This window comes from Sander lucioperca, chromosome 16 (genome assembly GCF_008315115.2).
Source record: "Sander lucioperca isolate FBNREF2018 chromosome 16, SLUC_FBN_1.2, whole genome shotgun sequence".
Classification (NCBI taxonomy): domain Eukaryota; kingdom Metazoa; phylum Chordata; class Actinopteri; order Perciformes; family Percidae; genus Sander; species Sander lucioperca.
The window spans coordinates 24770566-24789357 of record NC_050188.1 but is presented as its reverse complement, the minus strand read 5'-3'; the positions used below and the strand labels follow the sequence as shown (position 1 = coordinate 24789357).

Genomic DNA, 18792 nt, shown 5'->3' with positions numbered 1-18792 from the left:
GCTTTGGTGGTCGTTTGTCCATTTTAACGTGGATGCTAAACTTCCAGCATAACTATTACAGCTCGTGTCTCAGGGCCGGGAGGCGTGGCCATAGTGGGATTCGTTGGATTTGATTGGGTCAGGCCATTGCCAATAAAGAAAATTAACCAATGGGCCGCTAGGAGTTGCTTATGGGCCGGTGCGCCCAAAAAATAAATAAAAAAAGGCCTATTTATATCGGCGATTCGGCCCAAAAGTGCGTCGGCCCACCGGGAAGATGCCCGGTATGCCAGATGGCCAGTCCAGCCCTGTTGGCCGCGGGGTCAACGTGTGATCACACTGATGAATCCTCGACGTGTATTTACTTTACTTACTCAACTACAAAAAACTGCCAACAGTGGAGAGTACAACACCTAGAAGTACAAACTGACTTTATGTACTTCATGTTCCGTAAGCTCATTGGAAGAGTAGGTGTGTGTGTGTGTGTGTGTGTGTGTGTGTGTGTGTGTGTGTGTGTGTGTGTATGTGAGAGAGACGTTACTGTTCGTTACTGTATCTGTCCATCATTGTATAAAGCCTGCCCTCACAATTTGATTGGTCCGAACAGCTTTTGTTCGGAGCATAATTGCTCCTCAACGGATCAAGTCCAGACCGAACTTCCCGACCTCTCGAATGTTGTGGGCGGGGCTAAGTTCGGCTGGCATCCAGGCTAACTCGCAAGTCATCTTGTCATTGACTTTACTTTGGCGTTGTTTTCCGTGGTGGCCACACAGAATTTTCACACATTCCGCGTCACCACCACGTAATGCGCTGTAAAAAGTTTGTGATCATTTCACAGAATTCTGTGAGACCAGGCTGGAAAAAAGATGAAGAAGAGATGATGAGTGACCAATGGTCAACAGTGTCAAAAATAGAGCCATTACCAAAGTTTTATCCTGGTCATCTTTCTTCGGTCTTCAGATAAAAAGTGTCACATCCAACTCCCGCTCTTAGGTCATGTTTTGTCTTTATGCACTTACTTCCTGTTTAATTTTGTTAACTCACTGTCTGTCTCTGTTGTAGGTCACTTCTCTTCCCGTCTTTGTCTGCCTTCCTGCCTGTGTGATTACCTTCCCTTCTCAAATGTGTACCACCTGTGTGTAATCGTCTCCCGCTGCCTCAGTGTATAGGAAACGTGACACGCGCGACACGATCCCCGGTCTCCTGGGTGAAAGTCTTGTGTTTGACCCATCCACCACTCCAACCAACCTCCCTACGTGGATTTTCGGGCTTTCATACTACTCGCTACCGTAGTCACTGACTCTGATTTGCATGTAGCTAGGGGAAACTGACTGACTACAATCACATCTATGACTTGGGGGTCAGCCCAATGGTCCCACAGCCCTATGTTCCTACAACCCTATGGTCCCACATTTCAAAGATTTTTTTTAAAATTGGGCCCTATGTTCCCATATTTCTAGGAAAACTAGGAAACTCTGTACTTTTTAGCGTACCAACCGGATTAGGCCAGTACTACCGGGGATCAATTCAGGTAAAATCAATCTGTGTCTAATCTCAGTACCTGAGAGTTCATACGTAAGCGCGATCTCCTTATTCCTCTCTGCATATTTCACAGATAGCGGGGCTCAGCTCTGACACACACACAGAGATCTGTGGAGCAGATGGAGCAAACTACGTCGGCTCTGCAGCTTGTTCAAGTCGCAGCGAGTCACGTTAATGCCAATAAAGCCGTTCCCAGTGTGGTTACACTTTTCAAAACGCCGCGGAGACAGCGTCCGCTGCAATATAATATAACAACACATTCTCACTCCCATCGCATCAACTTAGGAAAAGAACAACTGGGAAAGGGACGGTTGTGTTTAGGAAAAGAACAACGAGGAAAGGAATCATCACTTGCGGGCCATGATTCCCGGTCTCCGGGGTGAAAGTCCTGTGTTGTTTGACCCATCCACCCCCCCAACCAACCTCCCTGCGCGGATTTTCGGCATTTCATACTACTCGCTACCATAGTCGTGTTGTGATCACGAAAGACACTTCCCATTGAAATATATTAGTTTAAAAAACATGCTCACCACCACGAAAAAAATGAGATAAACATGTCCGTGTACATGAAGCAATAGATTAAATAACGTGACCATTTCACAAACTGCCGTGAGACTGGGTTGTACCGGCAGTCCAGGGACAGCGGATGTAAAATAGCCTCCAGGATAATTCTGGTACATTTCACTTGTTTGTATTATTAGTGTGCATTGTCCCTGATAAATTAACACTGGGACGGTGAGTCTCCATCTCATTTCGTTTGGTTTTTTCCGTCTGTCATGTCAGTCAGAAACTGATTTCTCTGAGTATCGTTAAACTTTTGCCGTATCCGGTCGGCAAAACTCCAAACACATCTTCCTTTAAGAATGACTTCAGTGCCATTCTTTGTTCTTTTCTCAAAGAAAAGCTTAACTCCAAGTCTTCCAGAGAGAGAATTCCAAAGACTGCTGTTCGCCAGCAGCAGCAGCCATAAGCCCGCCCACCGACTCTATACACGATGTGATTGGCCTGACTCGAGTTTGGATTTCCCAGCTCGCAAGCCAACGGGAAGTTGCTAGACGGACCCTGGCTGCAAATTACATTTGCTGCCGCTAGGGTGCGTCTAGATTTCTAGGCTAGATGTTGAATGGATCACAGACTGGTTTATGTCAAAGTTTAGTCAGGATACTGTTTTTTCAAATGCTATAAAATTGATTGAAACACCCAAAATTGAATGAAAGTAATCATTCATTTTACCTGCATAGAACGTTGTATGGAACACATAAAACATATATGCATGCATCCATGTTTATTTTCAGCAATTTGGTTGAAAAAAAAACATATTTCTGATTTAAAAAACTGTCAAATTTGACCCAAGGACAACACAAGGATTAATCCCTCTTCATTTTCTGTCCTCGAAACGGACACACATGCCTCGGTTTCACATGCCTCGCCAAAAACAACGTCCTCAACCCGCAGCCCCGTATCAGAGGTCCGCAGGATTTGCACGTCAGGGTCCGTGGCCTGATCCGCTGCAAGACAGTCGTAATCCAAACCAAGGTGGACAGCCCCCGCCACAGCCAAAACGCTGTCCTCCAAAACATAATCCAACGTACCTCGTTCCATACGTGCGAATGGGGCTACCATTGGCAGCTTCCATAGGGGGGCCGTGGCTGCCAGTCACCATGTCCAAACGGGATGCAGGCAGGACGCTCCTCTGTGCCCCCGTGTCGCACAGAAAACGCCATCCAGAGATGCTGTCGCGGATGAAAAGCAGCCTGACCACGCGGCCGACGCTCATGGCCATCACTAAGCGCCGGCCCCGGCGTTTCCCGTCACGCTGAAACTGCATGGCGAACAGCATTTGGTAGCTTTGGGTCCAAACTTTGCATGGTAAAAACACAAGCCTGAAGACTGTCTGGGGCCAGAAAACAGCTGCCGACGAGACATGGTTGCAGCGATGAGTGTGGAGTCGTCCACTTTCACAGGATCGATGTGCGCAGGAAAAATGTATCAGCCTCCTCAGCCAGTCTCCGACAGTCAGTGATCGTGGTGTTGGCTAGTGCAGCCCTTACCTGGGAAGGCAGCTGACGCAGGAAAAGCTCAATGAAGAGAAAATCCAGTCGGTGCTCCCCCATGAGATCCAGCATATGGTCCATGAGTTCGGACGGCTTGCTGTCACCCAGTCCTTGAAGGGAGAAAAGCCTGCCGGCCCTCTCAGCGTCTGACAGCTCAAACGTTTTCAACAGGTGAGTCTTGAGCGCCGTATATTTCTCAGCCGCCGGAGGAGTTTTTAGAAGGCTCACCACTCTGGATGCCATTGAATTTCCGAGAGCCGACACAACGTAGTAGTATTTCGTTGTATCTGCGGTGATATCCCGTAATGCGAATTGCGCCTCAGCCTGGGCGAACCACGCCGACGGCGATGCTTCCCAGAATTCCGGGAGCTTGAGAGAAACAGCATTAACGGACATGGTCGTGTCGCGTCACTGGATACGTCCAGCAGACTATCGTCAGGGTCACCAGTGTGGAATTGTAGTAATCTTGACAGAGACAACTTCTCACATTGAGCACACGAATGCGTGTCTCATTTATTTATGAAGGGAAAACAATTCATTCACAAAACGGTGCCGCCCAGCAACCAAACCCCCAGGTCCCACATGACGTCATCACATGCTTAAAGGGACCGCAATCCCTAAACAAACGTAATACACCCAACATATTACATTAAACAATAAAGGTGAATTATGTCTGTCACATTCACTACAAGGTATCACTTAAGCAATATTACACTCAAGGGTTTATTTAATGTCATTATTGGCTTCTGCACTGAAGTGGTTGTTATTAGACATCATCAAGAGACCAACGTGTTATGGAAAGGTATAAATAAGTATTTATTTTTTACAAATAATATTTTAACGAGGTAAGTCACTTACTTAAGTAAACTTATAGTCACACATTTCTTTGACGCGTTCTGTGGATTGTTTCTCGGGCAGCAAAATTATAGCCGTAATTTACCGGGACTCCCAGACATAATCAAAACTGGGCTTTTTTCCGTTTTAGTTCCTTTTCAAGCTTTTGTATTGCTTTTGACTTTGGCATCTGAGGCTTTGATATTGTTGTAGCTTCCAGTAGTTTTCCTGATGTAAAGATGCCTGATCGTGCATTTTTCAGAGAAATTGGAGTTTGATTAGTTAGACTGAACACTGCTCACTTATGATGTATGAGGAACACATGCACACACGCACACGCACACACGCACACACACACACACACACACACACACACACACTCCCGACCAAGCGCAAGAATTTTAGCGTCAATAACAACCGCCAAAGACACCTGACCAAGCGTCTGTATTTGAAACGATGGGAGTGAGAATGTGTTGTTATATTACATTGCAGCAGACGCTGTCTGCGAGGCGTTTTGAAAAGTGTAACCATGCTTGGGACGGCTTTATTGGCATTAACGTGACTCGCTCCGACTTGAATGAGCTGCAAAGGCGACATAGTTTGCTCCATCTGCTCCACAGCTCTGTGCGAGTATCAGAGCTGTAAAATATGCAGAGAGAAATAAGGAGATTGCACTTACATATGACCGCTCAGGTAACGAGATTAGACATAGAATTATTTTACGTGAATTGGTCCCTGGTTGTACTGGCCTAATCCGGTTGGTACCCTAAAAAGTACAGAGTTTCGGTGCCCAAACCCACCCTAAACCCAACAATATCTGTTGGCCGTGATGAGGATGTTTCTCAAATCTTAACCAAGGTCTCATTTACACTCATCATTTCAGACATATCTGGATTAAATCCAGATGTGACACTTTTGTAAACAACTTTCCACATACTGGATATGAGTCAAAGTCAGTACCTGTGTTCCCAAATTTCTAAGATTTCTTTCCAAAATTAGGCCCTATATTCCCACATTTACTTTTTCATAAATGTGTATCATATTTTATCCCCCTAACCCTTTCTCCCTCTAACCCTAATCCTAATCCCTAACCCTATTCCTAAACTCTAACCCTAATCCTAACCCCTAACCCTAAAAAATGTTGTGGGAGGATAGGGCTTAAATTGAAGGGAAATGTAGGAACACAAGACCTAATTTTAAAAATGTCTCAGAAATGTGGGAACATAGGGCCTAATTTTCAGTGAAATAAAAAATCTTAGAAATGTGGGACCATAGGGCTGCAGGACCATAGGGCTGTGGGAACATAGGGCTGTGGGAACATAGGGCTGACCCCCAATTCACCGATGTGATTGCAGCCACTACTCCAGTCCAGAGAGGGCTGGTAATGCACCTGAAGCTGTAAATGCCAAAAAGAGCCACAAGAGAAATAACTCATGCATTTTAGGTTAAGTGCATTATCAACACTTTAGCTAAACAGCCATGAATGCACACAGATGCATAAACTTTTACACATGGAAGACTTGCAAAGATGGACTACAAGTGAGATAAGTGTCATTGTCCAAATCTGTAATAATTGTCCAAAAATATAAAAGGGTTTGGGGGTCAAACTTTTCACAAAACTTTTTTGGACCCTTTTTCTGAAGTTTTTTTAGGCTTTTTTTTTTTTTTTTTTTTTTCTTTTTAGAGGTTTGTTTGGAGAATTTCTTCCACATTATTTTTTGCTATTTTCCAAAATTTTTTTTTTGCTTCTTTTTCATTTTTTTTGTTGTTGCTTTTTTCAACATTTTTTTTGCTTTTTTCAACGTTGATGAGTTTTGTTTTGGCAGTTTTTCTGAGTCTTTGTCTCCTTTTTTTGAGTTTATTTTCGACAACTCTTTCAATGTTTTTGTTTCTTTTCTCAATCCTTGCAGACATGTCCCGAAATAGTTGAAGATCTCACCCCGGGAACGGGAAGCGACTGTTCAGTCTAAATAATGTGGCGGCTTCTACGGATGAGATGAGCGTAGCTATCGCGCAAGTTTTATCCGAATTAGAAAGTATTCCTTCATTGAAAGAAGAGCAAAAAATGGCACTGGAGGCTTTTCTTGGAGGAAAAGATGGTTTTGCTCTTCTCCCGACTGGTTTCAGCAAGAGTTTGATATATCGTTGATCTGATTGGGTGATTTGGTCCGTTTATCACCAACATAGGTGGTGCTAGACAGATGGTTTATCCAATCAGCTAACTAGTATTTTCGCCCCTTCCCAAAAGTTCTCCAATGTAAAGTTCCCAGATGGACATGACGAGCAAATGCGAAGCAATCCATCTGGCGGAGTCAGGTTAGTAAAAAACAGGAGGCAAGAACCTGAACCATTAAAAATTGATTTCATGATGAACAATACGGAGAAGAACAAGGAGAAAAGTCTCAAAGATTCATAGTGCTCTTATTGCAAGCTCAATGGTAAATGGCAAAGGTGGAAACAAGCTCTTCATATGGAAATACGGCAAAAAGATTGGTCTTTTATTTGCAGGAAATTACATAAATGCTCTTTTTTGCTTTTTTAGCAATTAAGTGTAACGTTAATCGCACTACGGCCGCTTTCGACACGTTCTCACTCTCAACTCGATTGATTAATTAGACTGAACACTGTTCACTAATGATGTATGAAGAACACACGCACGTATGCACACACACAGACACACAAACACACACACGGAGACACACACACACACACGCACATACATACACACACACACACATACACACATACATACATATACACACACGCAGACACACACACATACACACACACATACACACATACACATGGTCTGATCAATACAGGCGTATTAAGGAAGTATCGACTAAGGAAATTAAAATTAAAGGTTTAATTAATCAGCGAGCAGCTGGCTGTGGCTGTTTCGGGGCTTTCTGATTGACCCTGAACCAGATTTATGTTCCTAATCAATAAGACAAAGTGGACCTGCTGTTAAATATACATCTGCTTTATGTTTCTATCAATAACACACTGTAATCACCACAACAGGTTTCTGCAGATGTTCTTTTAATTAGGGATGCACCAAAAACACTTATTTTCAGACCAAGTACGAGTACATTTGGATACTTTCCGGTACCGAGTACTGATATGAGTACTTAATAATACCATTACAGTTCTAACAATTTCTTTTAAAAACATGCATTATTTGCACCTGCAATGTATCATGACTTTACGAGGTGTACCTGAATGCACCATGAAGCACCACACACTTTACCGGACGAAATGCTTTCGTCCCGATTCGATCTTTTCACGATACATGGGCGCCGATTTGATTTGCGTTTAAAAAAAAAAAAAAAAATGACAAAAGTTTATAAAAAAAAAGCAACAAAAACATTGGAGAAAGACACAAGAAGTTGTAAAAAGCAACAAAGATGTTGAAAAAAGCTAAACAAACAACAACAAACGAATGTGACAAAAAAGCAACATCTAGTAATACAGTCAAAGATATTTTACTTTACCATGAAATATGTGAATAAACTCCTGATGTAATTCTTATTTCCAAGTGTGGCCCGTAGTGAAGTTGAGTTTGACCCCACACCCCCCGTGAATAGAAGAAATGTTTATCTGATTTTATTTTCTACCTAGTATAGTCGATAGGTAACTGGTTCTGTCAAGGCATGTTTGGTTTGTTTCTAGTGTGTGTTCTGTTGTAAAATGGCTTTAAAAAAACAATAAAAATATAGCCAATCCAATCCAACTTTATTTGTAAAGCACATTCAAAAACAACAGTTTAGCCAAAGTGCTGCACATTAAAAAAGCAACAAAGGATCACAATATTATGTAAAATTAATTAATAAAAGCCACACTTTAGACTGTTTAGGTTTAAGATTTGTGATCATTTTTAAGCAAGCTGTAAGCCAGTAGTAGGATAACTTCACCTGCTGCCAAGTGTACTAATTAGCATCACAAGCAATGATATATAAAGTGGTGTCGTTTCATGAGTATATATGTACATGAGCAGAGTATAGGTCGAGATACCTATAACCCTTAATGAAAAATAAAGAGTTGAACCCTTTTGTCTGAAGAAGGGACAGAGAGGGAAGGAGAGAGTTGAGCTCCTCTTGGTTAGAGGAGAAGGATGGAGGGGAGAGAGGGGGGAAGAGAGACCCTAACCCGAACCACCCTAACCCTTAACCCTAACCCCTAACCCTCACCCCTAATCCATATAAATTAGTATGTGTGGAAAATGCGGGAATGGAGAGCTTTAAAGGTCCCATGACATGGTGCTTTTTGGATGCTTTTATATAGGCCTTAGTGGTCCCCTAATACTGTATCTGAAGTCTCTTTTATATAGGCCTTAGTGGTCCCCTAATACTGTATCTGAAGTCTCTTTACCGAATTTCAGCCTTGGTGCAGAATTACAGCCACTAGAGCCAGTCCCACAATGAGCCTTCATTAGGAGGTGCCATTTCTGTGTCTGTAGCGATTGAGGAGGAGAGAGGTGGGGGGGGCAAGGCGGAGGGTGGGGGTGTGGCCTTGACCAATTACCACTTTGCTCATTTGAAAGCCATGATGTCTCTCTCTCATGGGTTGGCCAAATTCTCTGGGCGGGCAAAGCAGAGAAAGGGGAGGTAACCTTGCTTGTTATGACCTCATAACAAGCAAGATTCAAGACCGTCTCATCTGAGCTTACTTTTTCTCAAAGGCAGAACAGGATACCCAGGGCTCGGTTTACACCTATCACCATTTCAAGGCAATTGGGGACCATAGGCAGGCTGGGGGAACTCATGTTAATGTTAGAAAACCTCATAAAGTGAAATTTTCATGCCATGGGACCTTTAAGTGAATGCATTGGCCCGCTTTTCTGCCTTAGGCTTCCCAGTTCAACAGATGAAGCAAGGGAAGCCATCGAGATAACTTTCTCATTCCCTAACCCCCTAAACCTAACCCTTTCCAACATTTTTGTAGCTTTTTTCCAGCTGATGTTTCTCAGCGTCCTGCCAGTCCAGTGAGCAGGTCAGCGGTCTCGGTGGGAGCGTCCCCCGTCTCCAGAGCTCTCCCTACGTTCTGCCAGAAGACTCCCGTGTGTTGGCCGGCCTGGGGCCAGCTCAGGTAGGTGCGTCTCTTCACCAGCTTCCTCATGCGGTAGTAAGGAGACAGCTGGTGGGCCGTGATCTCCTCCAGAAACAGCAGGACCAACACATCCTTCTGCTCGTCGAACAGACGGAAGCTGCAACAACACATACAGTGGTGGAATGTAACTAAGTACATTTACTCCAGTACTGTACTTAAGTACAAATGTTGAGGTACTTGTACTTTCCTTGAGTCTTTTCTTTTCATGCCACTTTCTAGTTCTACTCCGCAACATTTCAGAGGGAAATATTGTACTTTTTACTCCACTACATTCTTCTGACTGTTGTAGTTACTAGTTACTTTATTTTCTAGTTTCTTCACACATTAAGATTCCTGCACACAAAACACATGTAGTTTATCAAATCTGATTTTTTATTCTAAAGTAAACTAGCCAACAATGTAACAGCCTACAAGTCCAGCTGAGATGATCAGACCATTAAACACACAACTGTTTGGATCCTTTACACTTTCTACAATTGGAGGAGAGTTCTTTCCTTTTAATATTTTAACTACACGTTCCTGATAATACTTAAACTTTACTTTACTTTTACTTAAGTATCATTTTCAATGCAGGACTTTAACTTGTATTAGTATTAGTACTTAAATAATGGATGTGAATACTTTGTCCACTACTGGACAGCACAGTGAGGACAAATCAGAGGACTGAAGCAGTTTGGGAGGCTGTGAGTGAAGAGTACGGGTTGGGTATCATTTCGATTTTTATGATTCCGATGCCGAATCTATTCTTGAAAAACTGAAAAAAAAAATTTAAATTGAAAATTATTCAAATTTAACAATATATTAACATTTTAAAGTACTTAAATATATAATAATTATAGTATTTTACGTCCATTTTGGTGAGCCCAGAGGGAAAATATGGCATTTCAAAAGTAGCCTACATTTACGGTAGCTTGCTAACGGTAGACTACAGAGAAAGTGTGATATTTTTACGTCCGTTTCGGAGCGACAGAGAGAAAATATTTCAGTCGACACATTAAGTGGAACCAAAATGAGGAACCGAATCAGTCTGATTCCTTCCCAACCCTAGTTAAACCTAGTGAAGAGAGAGGTGAAACCTTCCCTTTCCGGTTTACCTCACAGGACTTTATTTCGGTAAATATATGTATGTTAGTGAATAGCAAAAACAAAAGAAATAAACAAAAACTGGTGAAATCTTGCCAATGGCACCAAATTGGTTAGAGCCAGCTGTTTGGGAAATAATATGTATAGTAGTGAATGGGGAGAGACTAGTTATTTTTTATTCTGTTACTTACTGTATAGTAAGTAGTAAGTAAGTAATTACAAACAGTAATTATTGTCTAATTACTTATTTTCACAGTCTGATACTTCAACAGTTTTACCACAAACTGAGACTTTCTTAATTTGCTAAATCATTTTTAAACTGACGAACACCATATGTGTAATTCATGGCTCAATTCAAACAATATCGAAAAAGTATTTGCCTCTCCCCGTTCACCAACGGACTTATTTTTACTGAAATAATGTCCCATAGTGGTCCAAAGGAAGGAGGGGACTTTGCATCTATAGAGCAGGAGGTTCTGATGGATGTGAGCGCCCCCACCTGGCCATCTGGATCTCTCTGGAGCACCACTCGCTCTGCAGGTAATGCCGGGTGATCACACAGATGGTCTTCCTGCTGCCGTATATGGCGTCCGTAATGTTCTCTACGATCGGTTTACCTGTGGAGAGTTCAGACACACCTGTGATATCATCAACTGCATATTTAAGACATCTTATGCGTTTGTGTTTTACAACCAACAGGGTCAAGGGAACGATAACGTCATTCATGATACAATGATGATCGAAAGGGCAAGTGGGTTGTTATGGCGTTACATTCTTTTGACTTGCCCCTTACATCAGGTCGAGGCGATGTTCACTGCAGCTTCTACACACCTTCGACCCAGATGATATTTTAACCCTTGTGTCGTCTTCTCGTCGGCAGCTTTTTGTCATTCTGAGTCAAAATGAAAAACTTTTGTGGCTTTTTTGACATTTTGAAGATTTTTTTTTGTCACTTTTTCCGATGTCTTGTCAATTTTAGTTTTTAGTTTTTAGGTTGTTTTTTTTTACATTTTGTTGTTTGTTGTTTTTATCACCAACAGGAAAAAACCTGGGTAGTGAAAAAGCAGCTCTTGTCCCTCCCTCATTACCACCACTGAGGTGCCCTTGAGCAAAGCACCTTAACCTCCAACCACTCCAGTGATGCTGCTCAGTGGCCAACAGATCAGACTGTGGTTGTATTGGGCAGCTTCCAGGTATGAATGTGTAACTGTCTGAATGTGACAGGTCCTCTTTGCAAATGAGAAAATTGTTCTCAATCGACTTACCTGGATAAATAAAGGTTAAAAAAAATATTTTCGATTTTTTTTTAAGTTTTTCTTGTTTTGCATTGAACTGATCATTTATTTTACACTAAAGAACGTTGTATGGAACCATCCACGTTATTTAATTTTTTCGACAATTTGTCGAAAGAAACACAAATTTTTATATAGAGTCTTTACCAGACATACAGACAAAGAAAGCTGCAAAAAGAAAAAAGAGATCTGAAACATCTCAGATGCAAATACTATAACTATATATACAGTATATATATATAAACTGTATGTGCTCTGCCTTCACAACATCTCTGACAGGAAGAAGATAAGAAGAAGAGGAACAGAGGACACAGACAAACTTAAAAGATTAGTCTAAATGTCATTAGATAAAAAGAAAAACAAGAAAATATAATTTCAAACAATTACCTCCCAATACTTAAACAGTAACGTTTTTTTTTCAACCTAGGACCTATTTTCCTATGTTTTTGTGTGTAAGTGACTGATAGGAATAACAATCTTTAAGACTGGTCCAGTATTGTGACCGGCAGCCATTGACCGGGCTGCAATGTAACCCTACAGGACAAATATTCACCGTCAGATAGCGTCCACTAAAAGTTCTGTTTTTGCCGCTGACAGACTCAGATTATTATTCTAAGTGTCTGACAACATTATGGAAAGGATCCCTACAGAGAAAGACCTTTTAGTTAAAAAGTAAGATCCTTTTAGTTTAACATGAAACAGCCCCGAAATCATCATCACCAAACTCCACCAGACTCCATGTAAATAATCAGTAGGATGCACCGATCCAGGATTTGGCTTCAGTTTCAGCTGAATATTAGGCTTTTTGACGGGGTTGGGTTTTTGCCGAATCGTTTAATTTTTTTTCCACCGAACCCTACGCTTGCACTACGCGCGCTACGCTGGTCGACGTAATGATGGCGCCGTTGATTACGGGAAGGTGTTTACGTAGGTGGAGCGTTCAATGCAGTAGGCTGTGAGAAAGTGAAAATGGAACTGGTGAGCAGAAAAAGTTGTTTGGCAGTACTTTCAGTCAAAAGAAGGCCATTCAAGTCCAGCTACATGTTCAATTTGCAATGCTGATTAGTCTTGTGGTGGCGAGGACCCTAAACACTACACAACATCACCGCTGTTACAACATCTGGTATGAAACATCTGGAAGAATACGAGTTGTGCATGAAGGAATCTACAGACAGCAGCCAAAATGCTGCAACTTCAGGTACGGCAAAGGAAGGACAGTCATTGTTTACTTTACTTTATACTTTGTGTATGGACTGAGGATGGGAGGAGGATTCGGTATTCGGTTTCAGATTCTGCAGAATCTTAACCAGTGGATTCGTTATTCGGCCGAATACCCACCCCAAAAATCTGGATTTGGTGCATCCCTAGTTTTAGCGTGTATAGAGCCAGCATATCTCCACATGTAAATGGGTGAATTAAGGGTTTATTTCAACCAAACCAGAGTGGTGACTGTTGGAACAGTGGAAAGATGAACCAAGACGGCTTTTGATTTTTAGTTTTATTAAGTTTAATTGTTCACCATCTTCCTCTTGTGTAGGAGACAGCATCACTGACCAATGTGCTTCACTGCGCAGAGGCGAATCAGACGGCGGATGGCAGGTATGGGTGGTGGATGGGTCAAACAAACACAGGACATTCACCCTGGAGACTGGGTCCCGTTTAGGGTAAGGGTTTATTAACTTTACAGAACAAAAGGAGCTCCATCTCGTTCAGCGTCACGTGTGTAACCTTCAGGAAGTGAAGTAATGTTTGATTTTAACCCAAACTACCGTCTTTTTATCAACTTAAAATAAGTAGTTTAGGTGTCTAAACCTAACCAAACTGCGACAGTTTCAGTTCATGTGTTGAAAACTGTGACCGTTACGTGGGTCGTATTAAATGGGAGAAATAAACAACCTATATCCTCGTATGGTTTGGAGGACCTGTTGGCCGTTTTAAGGATTTGAACAAAATATTTTCTAGAGAGGACAGTGTCTGTATTGAAGTGGAAATTTAAGTGGCAAAACTAAAGTTAGAGCAACGTCCAAAGCTGCTAAAATGCCGGTTTTGTGTGATAAATTCATGTTAAACAGCAGAAAAGGATAGAAATTCAGTAAGAGATGAAGACAGATACAGTAAAAGTGTACCTGGTTGGAAATCTCTGTGGTGCAGACAGAGTCTCCAGCCCTGCTCTCCTTCCAGCGCCGGAAGCATCTCTTGGTAAACCCAGGCCTTGTCGTGAACATTGTAGGAGATGAAGGCGTCGTAGCGATGATGAGCTCCCGCCTTTCTCTTCCTGCTGTCATATAGGAAGGCCCGGAAGAGGTGGTAGGCGTAGGCTAGCTGCCACCTTAGAAAGTGGTAGATGAAGGATGCGAGGAGTGTAAGAACAACCACACAAGTGCTGGAAATGAAGCAGAGGAAGCTGACGTCCATCCAACAGAACTGGATGTCAAAGTCCCAGAAGCTTGTTTCCTTGTTCAGCACAGGGAAGGAACATGTGTACTGGTAGGCATTAACAACCTGAGTTTGCTTGTTGTTCTTCACCCATTGGATAAAGCCAGCGTTAGAGCAGTCACAAGTGAAAGGGTTGTTTTGCAGATCGAGGTATGTTAGAGCAGGGAGAAACTGGAAGACTGTCTCATTGATCACGGTTATCTCATTGTCACTTAGTTTCAAACATTTGAGTGCAGACAGATGGACTGGAACAGAAAGTCCAAAGACTTGATCTTACTTTCGGAGAAATCGAGAACCTGCAGGTGCGGCATTGGCTGAAACAGTCCAGGATCCAAGTCTGACAAATCAGTCTGTCTGATTGTTAAAACTCTTGAGCTGGCAATTGATTTGAAAAGTGTCCACATCTGGTGCTGAAATGTAGAAATTCTCAGCTGTGAAGTCCTCTAAATGTTTCATAGCCTGCAGCATTTCTGATGGTATGTCAAAGGGAAAACCAATGTGATAACCCTTGCATATTACTGTGAGAACTTTCATAGATTTTAAATGAAAGAAATCTTTATAATAAAAAATCGGTGAGGACCTTTGAAACCGTCATTAATGAAGTCAATTGTAAGATTTTCCAACTGTTGTAAACCTGTGAATTTATTTTCAAATTTGAGTGGAGGAGATACACTTAGGTTACTTAGGTTATTCAATCCATTGAAAGCCTTATGTTTCCACACCACATTCAAACGTTTTAAGGACCCTAAACTTTGGAAATCCCCCTTTTCAAGAATAAGTAAAAAGTTGTTGCTCAGATCCAAGAACTCAAGCTTCTTTAGGCCTATTTTGAAGGCGCCTCCTAATGTCCACAGCAGGTTGTCACTCATATCTAAAACCTTCAGGTCATTAAGACTTTCAAAGACGCATCTTTCCAATTTGGCAATGTGGTTGGTGTGCAGATCAAGCTCTCTGAGGCGCGTTGTGTTTGTGAAATCCTCACAGCTCAACTCAGAGATCATATTATCACCAATATTTAGGATTCGAGAGAGGAGAGAGTCCGAATGTCATCGGGCACCTTGGTGAGAAGGTTGGTCTCTAAAGTTAGAAACCTCAGTTGCTCCATCAGTCGAATCGAGCCTTTAGACAGTTCAGTCATGGAAGTAGACGACAAGTCAAGCTCACTGAGCTCAGAGCAAGCTACAAGCTTACACTTAAATTGGGGACATGGTTCCAATACAGATCCAGCTTCTTAAGTGTCGGTATCTTGCAAACCGTAGCTAGGAGACCTTTGGCGATCCACTTCTCCATATAATTCAGTCTCAGATACATCAGTGAGTCGAGGCTCTGCAGGACTTTTCGGATCTCTCGAAAGCAATCAACGGATAACTAAAATACAGCTGAGTTATGTTCCTGAGTAAAGTCTTGTCAGGTATGTCCCATTTCCAGCCGGCAACATGGCCACACCGAGAAAGGTCTATCATCTCAAGGTGAGGAAAGATCTGTGTGTGATGCTGAACTTGTCAAACTTGTCATTATCCGAAACATCTAACACCTTCAGGCTTGAGGGCACATTCAGCAGCAGATCTTTGGTCTCAAAGGAGGGAAATAGATTACCTCTAATGCTCAGTTTCTGTATAAGTGGTAGCTGTAGGATGGGCTGAATGTCAGTGACTTGTTGGAGCTTGTTTGAGTCTAAAATCACGGTTTCTATCTGGACAGGGGCAGAAAGGCCGAGGTATGAATGGACTGAATGTGGTTACCGGAGAGATCAAGCATGGTAAGGTGGGACAGTCCCTGAAAGAGGTTGCCTGTCAGGTCGGTGAGTTTGTTATTGGCCATGTGGAGGCTTGTTAACGCCACCAAATGGATGAAAGATCCATTGTCCACTGTGAGCAATCTGATTGTGTCCAGCCACAAAATTCTTAGCTTTGACAAGTCCGGAAATCGTCCCGGTTGATCTGTTCGATCTGATTGTACCAAAGATACACTACACTCACATCTCTGGGTATGTCATCAGGGACAGTTACAAGTTACGTTCCGAGCAATACAAAACAACATCGGCCAAGGCGTCTTTAGAATAATGATGGAGCAGTTTTTTCAGAGAATAAGCCAAGGAAGGGTTCAGATGATGCACGAGACAGAGAAGTAAGACAAGAAGTCTCTGTATGTAGTACAAAGACAATCCTCCCATTGCTGGCATGATGCTAACGTTATGACCATTGCTGGAAGGAGTTACTGCAGGCAGAGATGTTTTTTATGTTGTTCAAGGAATCACATCTGTAGAGGAAAACACAACTCTTCTAACACCACATAAACCTATTCTGTACAACCTCTAAATACAATTATGAACCTGAAAGTGAGCGCACGCACACAACACACACACACACAACACACACACACACACACACACACCACAGACATACACACACACACACACACACACACACAGACACACCATACGCTACCCCCATCATCACGTAATGGACGCCTATCAAAAAGATTGACACCAACGTTAAATATGAAGCCAGGATATAGTTATCTTAGCTAGAAAAAGGAAACAGCTAGCCTTGCTTAGCCTGTTCTAATGAACCATAGTTTCAAAGCTACGTGTGTGTTCCTCAATGACTGATGCTGTTTAAGAACGCAGCTAGCCACGTAAGAAGGAGGTCTGGGTGGATGGTTGGGTGTTACCATACAGGACTTTCTAAGCCAGGGAGTGGAGTTCGCTTCCCGGGGAAAACAAAAGATTTCACTGAGGAAACGTGTTTTTTGGGAATGTTTAATGCAAACCACAATTTTTTTCCTAACTCAACTAGTCGTTCGGTGCCTCAACTAACTTTGTTCGTTTCGTCGCTCACTTTTTTGCCTAAACCAAACCGTAATCTGTGCCGAAACGGCCGGTTGCTCGCGGTGCTCTGTATCCGGCTCACAGTCACCTAATAACATCTACTACCGAGCTGTGACGGAGGTCTGTAGCTGGCGGCAGGAAGCTCTGTAGTGGCTTAAATAACTAGCATCTGCCGCTCGGCCTCACGGAGCTTTGTAGTGATGTAAGGTGACCAGCCTGCAGTCTCCTGTTTTTATAAATATATATATATAAAGCTTTAGTGCAGACACAGGTCCATATAACACATAATACAGTATACATAGTATGAAAAGGAGATACAAAATACATAAAAAATTGCATATAACCTATAGGATACACATAATACATAAAAATGCATATGAGCTATAGGATATATAGGCTATTGCACCAATGTCGTCTTAACCTAGAAGGTATCTATAACAGCTTTCAGAGGGCTGACTAGAGCTTCAATATGTGGTTCTCTGACTTGTCCAAGCGACACATAAAACTAAACATCAATTGTCTTAAGAGTGCCTCACACGTTGGCACTCTATTGGACACAAACAAATGACGGCACTATGCACCTAGGAAACGGGCATCAGTCTCATTGCATCATTGTATGCTACCTGTAGCCTCTGATACTCTTTTTCTTATAATTAGACCCACAATTGAGCAGCTATAACGGTGTGATTTAGGTTCTAAACAGAGAGCACTTCACAGAGTCAGAGCACTAGAGAACCTCCTATAAGCATATTAGCTTGAGAGTACATTTACAGGTCTTTATCATCGTCCAGTCATCAGATATGACGTGTCCTAAATATTTAATTCTCACACACGCAAGGACTATCTGACAAATAAAAAGTCGAAAAGTTGATTCCGGTCCTCATCACTTCTAACTATCATTATGTGACTTTTCTAGCATTATACTTAGTCATAATCTAGGCCATACTGAGAGCACACCTTCCGCGCTTGCGGCAGCCGCCCAGCACTATAGGGACAGCAGCAGCCAGATCGCCTGCATGACATTAGCAGATTAACATAGTGTTGCCACAGAGACAGCCAGTTTGTAATCTACTGAGCTGATTTGATACTTCATCATATAACCATTAAATAAAGAGGGGAGACAAAAGCCTCCTGCCGCACTCGTTCCTAACACAGAAGGAGCGGAAGATACACCATTATCCATTCAACCTGAAACGTTGGGTGCGCAATACCAAAACTCTAAACATTCTCACTAGAATTTAGGACACCTCCACACACCACCACCTCTATATACCAATTACAAACAATAGTTCATGATTACGACTATCAAATGCCTTTGATCGCACATCATAAAAACGCATAGGAAAACAGATGAATTTAAGCTTGTGTACCTGAACACATCTCTTTATAGAGCATATATACACAGGTCAGTTCCATGTTTTCTTTGAACCCAACTGATTGTGCAGTAGTAAGGACATACATTTCTAGCTGTTTGTAACAGTATTCATCTCCAGTACTTGAAACCAGATCACTGCTAAGCACTTGGTCGCATAATGTCATGCTGTGAGCTTACAGCCTTGTCTGAAGCACAGTACTATATTACAGACATATAATCATCCTTGGCAGAACACCATGAACCAGACAACCATTAAAG

The 18792-nt window shown here is 42.2% G+C and overlaps 1 pseudogene; it reads right to left on the bottom strand.

Moving 5' to 3' along the window:
• Positions 1 to 9208: 9208 nt before the first annotated feature.
• On the bottom strand, positions 9209 to 16554 carry LOC116036845 (annotated as a pseudogene).
• Between the last annotated feature and the right edge of the window lie 2238 nt (positions 16555 to 18792).